The sequence below is a fragment of the Nicotiana attenuata genome, chromosome 1 (assembly GCF_001879085.1).
Source record: "Nicotiana attenuata strain UT chromosome 1, NIATTr2, whole genome shotgun sequence".
NCBI classification, from domain to species: Eukaryota; Viridiplantae; Streptophyta; class Magnoliopsida; order Solanales; family Solanaceae; genus Nicotiana; species Nicotiana attenuata.
In genome coordinates this window covers 101,628,036-101,635,017 of record NC_031989.1, presented here as the reverse complement: position 1 = coordinate 101,635,017, position 6,982 = coordinate 101,628,036, and positions in this window count along the sequence as shown.

Here is a 6,982-nt window from a genome sequence, read left to right as displayed (position 1 = left end):
TAGGGGTGGGCATTCGGTACTTCGGTTCGGTATTTAATAATTTCGGTTCGGTATTTCGGTATTCGGTTTATCAATTGTGTATACCAAATACCATACCAAAATATTTCGATACGGTTCGGTAGTTTCTTATTTGGTTCGGTACGGTTTCGGTTTAATAATCGCTGAATAATCAATGCTAACGCCTAACAGTGCACATGCACAATTGAAACTTTCACTTGTAATAAACTAATAACAGTGCACATGCATATACTGAATTATATTCTGCCAAACACATATAACGCCAGTGCACTGTACACAACTCCAAAGTTTGCCAAATTCTGCCCAACTCCAAAGCTGAAAGAATCAAATTGCATCTGTACACAACTACACATTACAACAGTCTTAACAGATGCAACAGTCAACAGATGCAGCATTCTTAACATAATTAACAGTGAAACAGATGCAACAGATGCAACAAAATTAACTTAACAGTGCAACAGTTTTAACACTTAATAGTTCACACTTAAACACAGTGCAACAAAAACAGTATTAACACTTAAACACAGTGTTAATACTTGACACTTAAACACAACAGTCTTAACAGAGGGCATCCCTCAACAAAAACAGTCTTTGGATGCTTAATATGATTCCTTAAACCAGTTGTTCCATTCCTCTTTGGATGAACATTATAGACTTGACCACAATGCTTGAACCTAAAAAAGATATAAATCATAAGTTAGAATATAATATTTTGATGATAACAAAACAAAACTACAAAAGTATTAAGTATATCACCAAACAAATAGAGTATTAAACTTACCACTCAAGATGCAAGTTGCAACTATACATCAAACAATGCTAGTAGTGCTTCCATTATTTTCCATATCTATAGATAATTCGACCAAATATGTCATACAAATGAAAAAGCATGATATATTATTTTGAACTAAAATACACGCAAAATATTAAAGCTTACCAAGCTCGAGTTCCTCAAGATACTTCAAGTCTTCTTCAACACTAATAAGATTGTTCTCTTCTCTAAGCCAATCTTGAACACAAATAAGAGCTTGCACACATTTAGGAGTCAATGAACTCCTAAATGAATCAAGAATACGGTCACCGGGTTAGTCAATTTTCGGATTGATACATCATACATGCATCCTTTTGTTGAAACAGAATAAAAGTAGAAACAGAATACTTGAAACAAATAGTACTCAACAGAAGAAATCAATAAATCGCTAGAAATCTTCATCAAATTCATTTCCATCGCTTGAAAGTAGAAACATACCTTTGAAAATTAAAATTATCGCAAGTTCACAAGTCGCAACTCGCAACAGCAGCGTGAGTGAGGACTGGGGAGTGAGGAGTCGGAGCTGCGAAGTGCGAAGTCGGAAATCGCCCCAAAATCTAAATCGTCGACGCCAAATCGCCTAGCGCTAGCAGCAGTCTGCTGAGCAGATAAAATTGTCTTTACTCTTTAGCCTAAACCTAATGCCCTAAGTAACTAAGTTAGTATTTAGTAACCAGCTAATAAAGAAGGGTGGGCTTGGGCAGTTGGGCTGGGGCTGGAAATTAAATAAAGAAGGGTGGGCTTGGGCGTTGGGCTGGGGCGATGGGCAGTGGGCTGGGTTTTTTGGTCTTTTTAAAAATCGGTATTTCGGTATAACCGAAATACCGAAATTTCAGAATTCTAATACCGAGTCCCGAACCGAAATACCGAAATACCAAAAATTTAGTACCGAATTAGACCGAAATACCGAAAAAACCGAAACCAAAATACCGAAATAATTCGGTCCGGTTCGGAATTCGGTTTTTCGGATTTTATGCCCACCCCTATTTTTTACAGCTTAAACACACAATCAAAGAGTAAACATAATGCACAAATCATATGATTGGTTCTTGTCCTTATTTTATTTTTTCATACTCTTTCTCCTCTTATTCAAATTTCATTTAGCATTCAAATCTCTCACTCCTCTTATTAGAGGTGAAATTAGAGGAGTCCTAGTGATTTTTTTGATAATTTATTGCCCATGCGCATATATAATATATACAAGGTACATAATGGTATTAATTCATAAGAAGTGCATATACAACACAAAATAAGATGTATATTTTTCAAATATACGATGTGTATATATGTATAAAATATATACAGAATATGTCAATATGCATTTTTTGTATATATATCAAATATACTGCTTATATAAGTATAATAATTTTTGTATATATATTTAAAAATACATGTATAATATTTTTTTACATATATAAATTATATGGTTTATATACATAAAATAACCAAATTCGGGCGGTTTATACTAGTTTACAATTTTTTTTGACAAACCCAAAAAAACAAAAGAAATTTTCAACTCATTGCACAAATTTATTATTTCTAAAAAACAAGATTAGCTCTACTCTAAATAATTTTAAAAAGGACGGAAGTGACATGGAATAAAACATAAGAAGCACGACTTGAAACATGGGCAAAAAGGATCCCACGTATAATAGGATATAATTAATTAATAATTATAGCCACCATAATTGGAAGTTAGAGAAATATTAAAATCATCATTATCATTTACCAATAAAATGAAGAGAAATACTCCTAAAAGATAACTCTATCTAGCGTGAAATTAGCTAAGGACAACATGATTTTCGCTGGGATTGGTTGATGGGATGCCGGTTTAATAGATAGAGTCCAGCTGAATTGTGACTGAAATGCAAATACATGATAGTCAAATTTGTAAATTAAGATAATCTGCTAAGGCTGTGTAATTTTTTTTAATTATTGCCTAGTTATGTTTTTTCCTCTTTGTTTATTTTTTAAAATAAAATAAATCTATGTCGGCCTTTAGCCCAAAACTAAGAAGACTGACATTTTAAAGAGAGAAGTTAGGGTTTCTACTCTTTCTTCTTTAGAGTCCAAAACTTAATTAATAATTTTTTGAACATAAAATACATTTTTGATGTTAAAAAAAAAAGATACAATAATGGGTATTTCGCAGTTTTATACTGCGAATTGGCTTAACGGATTTTTTGCCGTTAAGGCATTTCGATGTTAAAAAAAATTTTAATTTTTTTTTTTTGACATTTCGTAGTACTGTACTGCGAAATGCATTAAGATGGGCCTAGCTCAGTTTTGAACTAGTTTGCAGTATTATACTGCGAAATAGGCTGATTTTATGCCTCGCCAAGAATAATTAACTGACATAACAATAATTCAAATACATAAAACGCAGTATAATACTGCGAATTTGAAAAATTGTACACCCCAAGGTCGGACTTGCCTTATTTATAAGCGCTTCAATTTTATAAAAATTCATTCAACACTTAAACTTCAAACATACGTTTATTCTCTCTTCTCCTTATCAATTAATTTTTTACAATGTCTGAAGTGCCAAAAATAAGGGTTTCACTGTATTGGGGGGGGGGGGGGGGAGAGATTGTGGTGGAGAATAACTCTGTGAGGTATAGCTCACCTCCACAGTGTCATGTTAAATTGCCGCTTAATATGGAGTACGATACATTGGTATTGTTACGTAAAAAAATGAGTGAGCGGAGGCGTTCGGTTAGCCTTAAAGTAACCGGTAGATTTCCTTATTCAGTGACTCCGCAGGGGTTTGCTTATTATTCTGAGTTTAACATCGAGGATGATGAAACTCTTAGAGATTTTTTGCGAATTCCGGATGAATACAGGGAATTTATTGTAATAAAATTATTGGAAATGTACGTCAAGGTGGAAGACGTTCCTAGTAATGAGGGTGTGCATAGCAGGGATAACCCCCAGTCATCGAGTGGTTATTCTGGAGCAGCGTTTGCCGGACAGATTGGAGATGAAAGAGCTTGCCTTGATTTAAACTTGTCACCACAGGCGAATGAGCAGCCAGAAAATAATGTTTCCACTTTATATAATCAACAAGACGACTGGTAAACTTCAATTTTACTACGTTTTAGCATTTTTTTTTCACGTTTTAATTTAATTTGTATTAATACTCATATTTTTTATAGGAGGTACCGTCCGGATTTGAATTTTACAAGTTATGACCTCGCCCCTAGTTGGAATTTGCGTAGGTCTGGAGTATTGGACCACGGTGGTCCATCTGGGAGTTATCACCAACCTGAAAATATCCATCATGAAACGTCAAGACAATACAATTTGTAAGTAAAGTGATATAGAGATATCTAAAGTATTTTTCCTGAGTATTGGGTATCTTAGGTTTTTGTTCGTTTTGTGCAGTGAAAACGAGCTTCTTGAAGCTCCTGGCCTCACACAGTTGCCCATAGACGACGTTTTTACCCGTGATTTGGCAGATGCGCAGAGTCAGGAGGATGATAGTAATTATGACAACAATGCGGATGAGTCTGGGGATGAGACACCCTTCCATGATGATGGTGATGATGAGGAGGAGAAAGTGAATGTTGAACCTGAGCTGAGGAGCATGTTCCTCCACCTCCCGCTAGACCAAGAGTGTATGAGTCCCACGTGCCATTTCATGAGCGAAATATTCCCTACCTTGATAATTTGCCAAGCATGCCTAACGTTGATGCCCTAACAAGGGATGATGATGAATTACGGTCAGTGATGTGGGATGAATCTAGACCAGCTGTTCTTACAAAGGGCATGTATTTCCCCGATAAAGCTCGCCTAGTTAGGGCTATAAAATCTACAGTATAAGGGAGTGTCGTGAGATGACGGTAAGTGAGTCAACTATGAAGAAATACAAGGCTGTATGTCGTAGGTGGTTTATGGGTTGTCACTGGATGCTGCGTGCCACAAAGAAGAAATCAGGTTTGTGGAAAGTGGGTAAATTTATTAGTGACCATAGATGTGAAATGGACACATTCAATGAGAATCACTTCAACTTGGATGTCGACTTGATTTCCCTTGTCTTGGTTCCATTTTTGGAAGTGTCCATTAGGTTCAAGATTAAAGAGTGTATTACAGCCGTCCACCAGGAGTATGGTTGTACTATAACCAAAAGAAAGGCACATCTCGGTCGCAAACGTGCCTTTGAACTTATTTATGGCGACTGGGATAAGTCTTTTTCTAATCTCCCCAGGTACATGGCTGCACTGCAACACTTTAACCCCGAGACTGTTGTTGAATGGAGGCGTGAGCGAAGTCCGGACAGACCGGAATATATATTCAACTATGTATTTTGGTCATTTAAACCAGCAATTGATGGTTTTGTGCATTGCCGTCCTGTAATTTCCGTAGACGGTACTCATGTCTATGCAAAGTATGATATTAAGCTTTTGATTGCAGTTGCTGTAGATACCAACGGACAAATATTTCCACTAGCTTTTGCTATTTGTGCCAACCAAAGTGAAGAGACGTGGACGCAGTTCTTGAACCACTTGAAGCAGCACGTTGTCAAACAGCGTTCAGGTATTTGTCTAATATCTGATCGGCATAGTGGTATTTTAAGTTCTATACGTCACTTGCCTGAATGGAAGGAACCATATGCATACCACCGTTACTGTGTGAGGCACCTGAAGGCCAATTTCCAGAAGAAATTTCCTGACAAGGCGTTGCATGACTTAATGTGGATGGCTGCAACTGAGCAGCAGCAGTGTAAATTCACGAGGCGCATGGAAGCGATCCAGCAGATAGAACCACGAGCCTATACTTTGTTGATGCAACATGACCCTCAAATGTGGACATTGCATGCTGATGGCGGCAGACGATGGGGAGCCCTCACTACAAACGTGTCGGAGTCATTCAACGGCTTGTTGAAGTCTGCCCGTGGACTTCCTGTCACTGCCATGGTCCGCATGACTTTCAAACAGAGTGCAGAGAGGTTTGTTGAAAGGCATGCAGCTGCATCGTCATTGATGGACAGGGGTGTTGAATTTATGCCAATACCCATGACAAGATTTGAAAGGTACAGGAGGCGGGCACACTGGCATTCATTTCTTCAGTATGATCATGAACGGGGTGTTTTTGAAGTTAAGACCGCTATCAACGGACACCGTGGGAATAATCTGCAGATGGTGAATGAAAATAGAAGGTTATGTTCATGTGGGAAATGGACCATCTACCACATGCCGTGCCCACATGAATTGAAGTGCTTTCAACAAGTTGGATATGGGGCAACAAACTACATTGGTAGGCAATACAGTGTTGCAGCATATGTAGACACGTATAGTGGGAAGTTGCATCCATTAGGTGTTGAGCATTATTGGCCACCGGAACCTTTTAAGTTGGTATTTAACAAGGACTATTTGCGCAAGCTGAAAGTGCAAAAGAGAACGCGTATACAGAAACAAATGGATGTTGGTGAGTCCGTTTATGCGCGTAAATGTGGCATATGCTCTCAAACTGGACATGACCGTCTTAAGTGTCCTTCAAGTGGTGGGCATGGCGGTGGTAATCCTGGTGCAAGTTCGTCCAATGTACCCAACTATCAAGCATACCCCTAGTCCTTTATTTTGAAAAAGCTGAGAAGCATGTGAAAACCCTGTTTCGTGTCAGGGTCATTTAATATGTTATTCGTAGTATAATACTACGTTTTGTGGATTTGACATGTCCTGCTGAAAAAGCTGAGAAGCACGTGGAAACTCTGTTTTAAGTCATTGAAATTTAATATGTAATTCGCAGTATTATACTACGTTTTTGTTTGAAATCTTGACTATAAATAACGGTTGCATGGTACTTATATTCTTCGCTTAACAATAACCAAAGTTTCTCTATAAGAAATGTCTGCACAAAACGTTTATGTCCTAAGGTGCTACTGCGGAGAAAAATGCAGTTTGTTCAAATGGTATCCAGAAGGTGCACGCCGCTACTGGGCATGTAAGAACAAGCTCGAGGAGTTACCCGGCAAGCCTACATGTGACTTTGAGGTTTGGATGGACGAACCATGTAAGCAAAAGCGCTACAAAGAAAGAATTTATGAGCTTCATTGTTTATGTCATGGCCAAGCGGAGAGCGAGCGTCGAACCAATGAAGAACTTGAGGCATTGAAGTCCAAACTCAACGAGGCAGAAGAAGAGAAAAAAAACT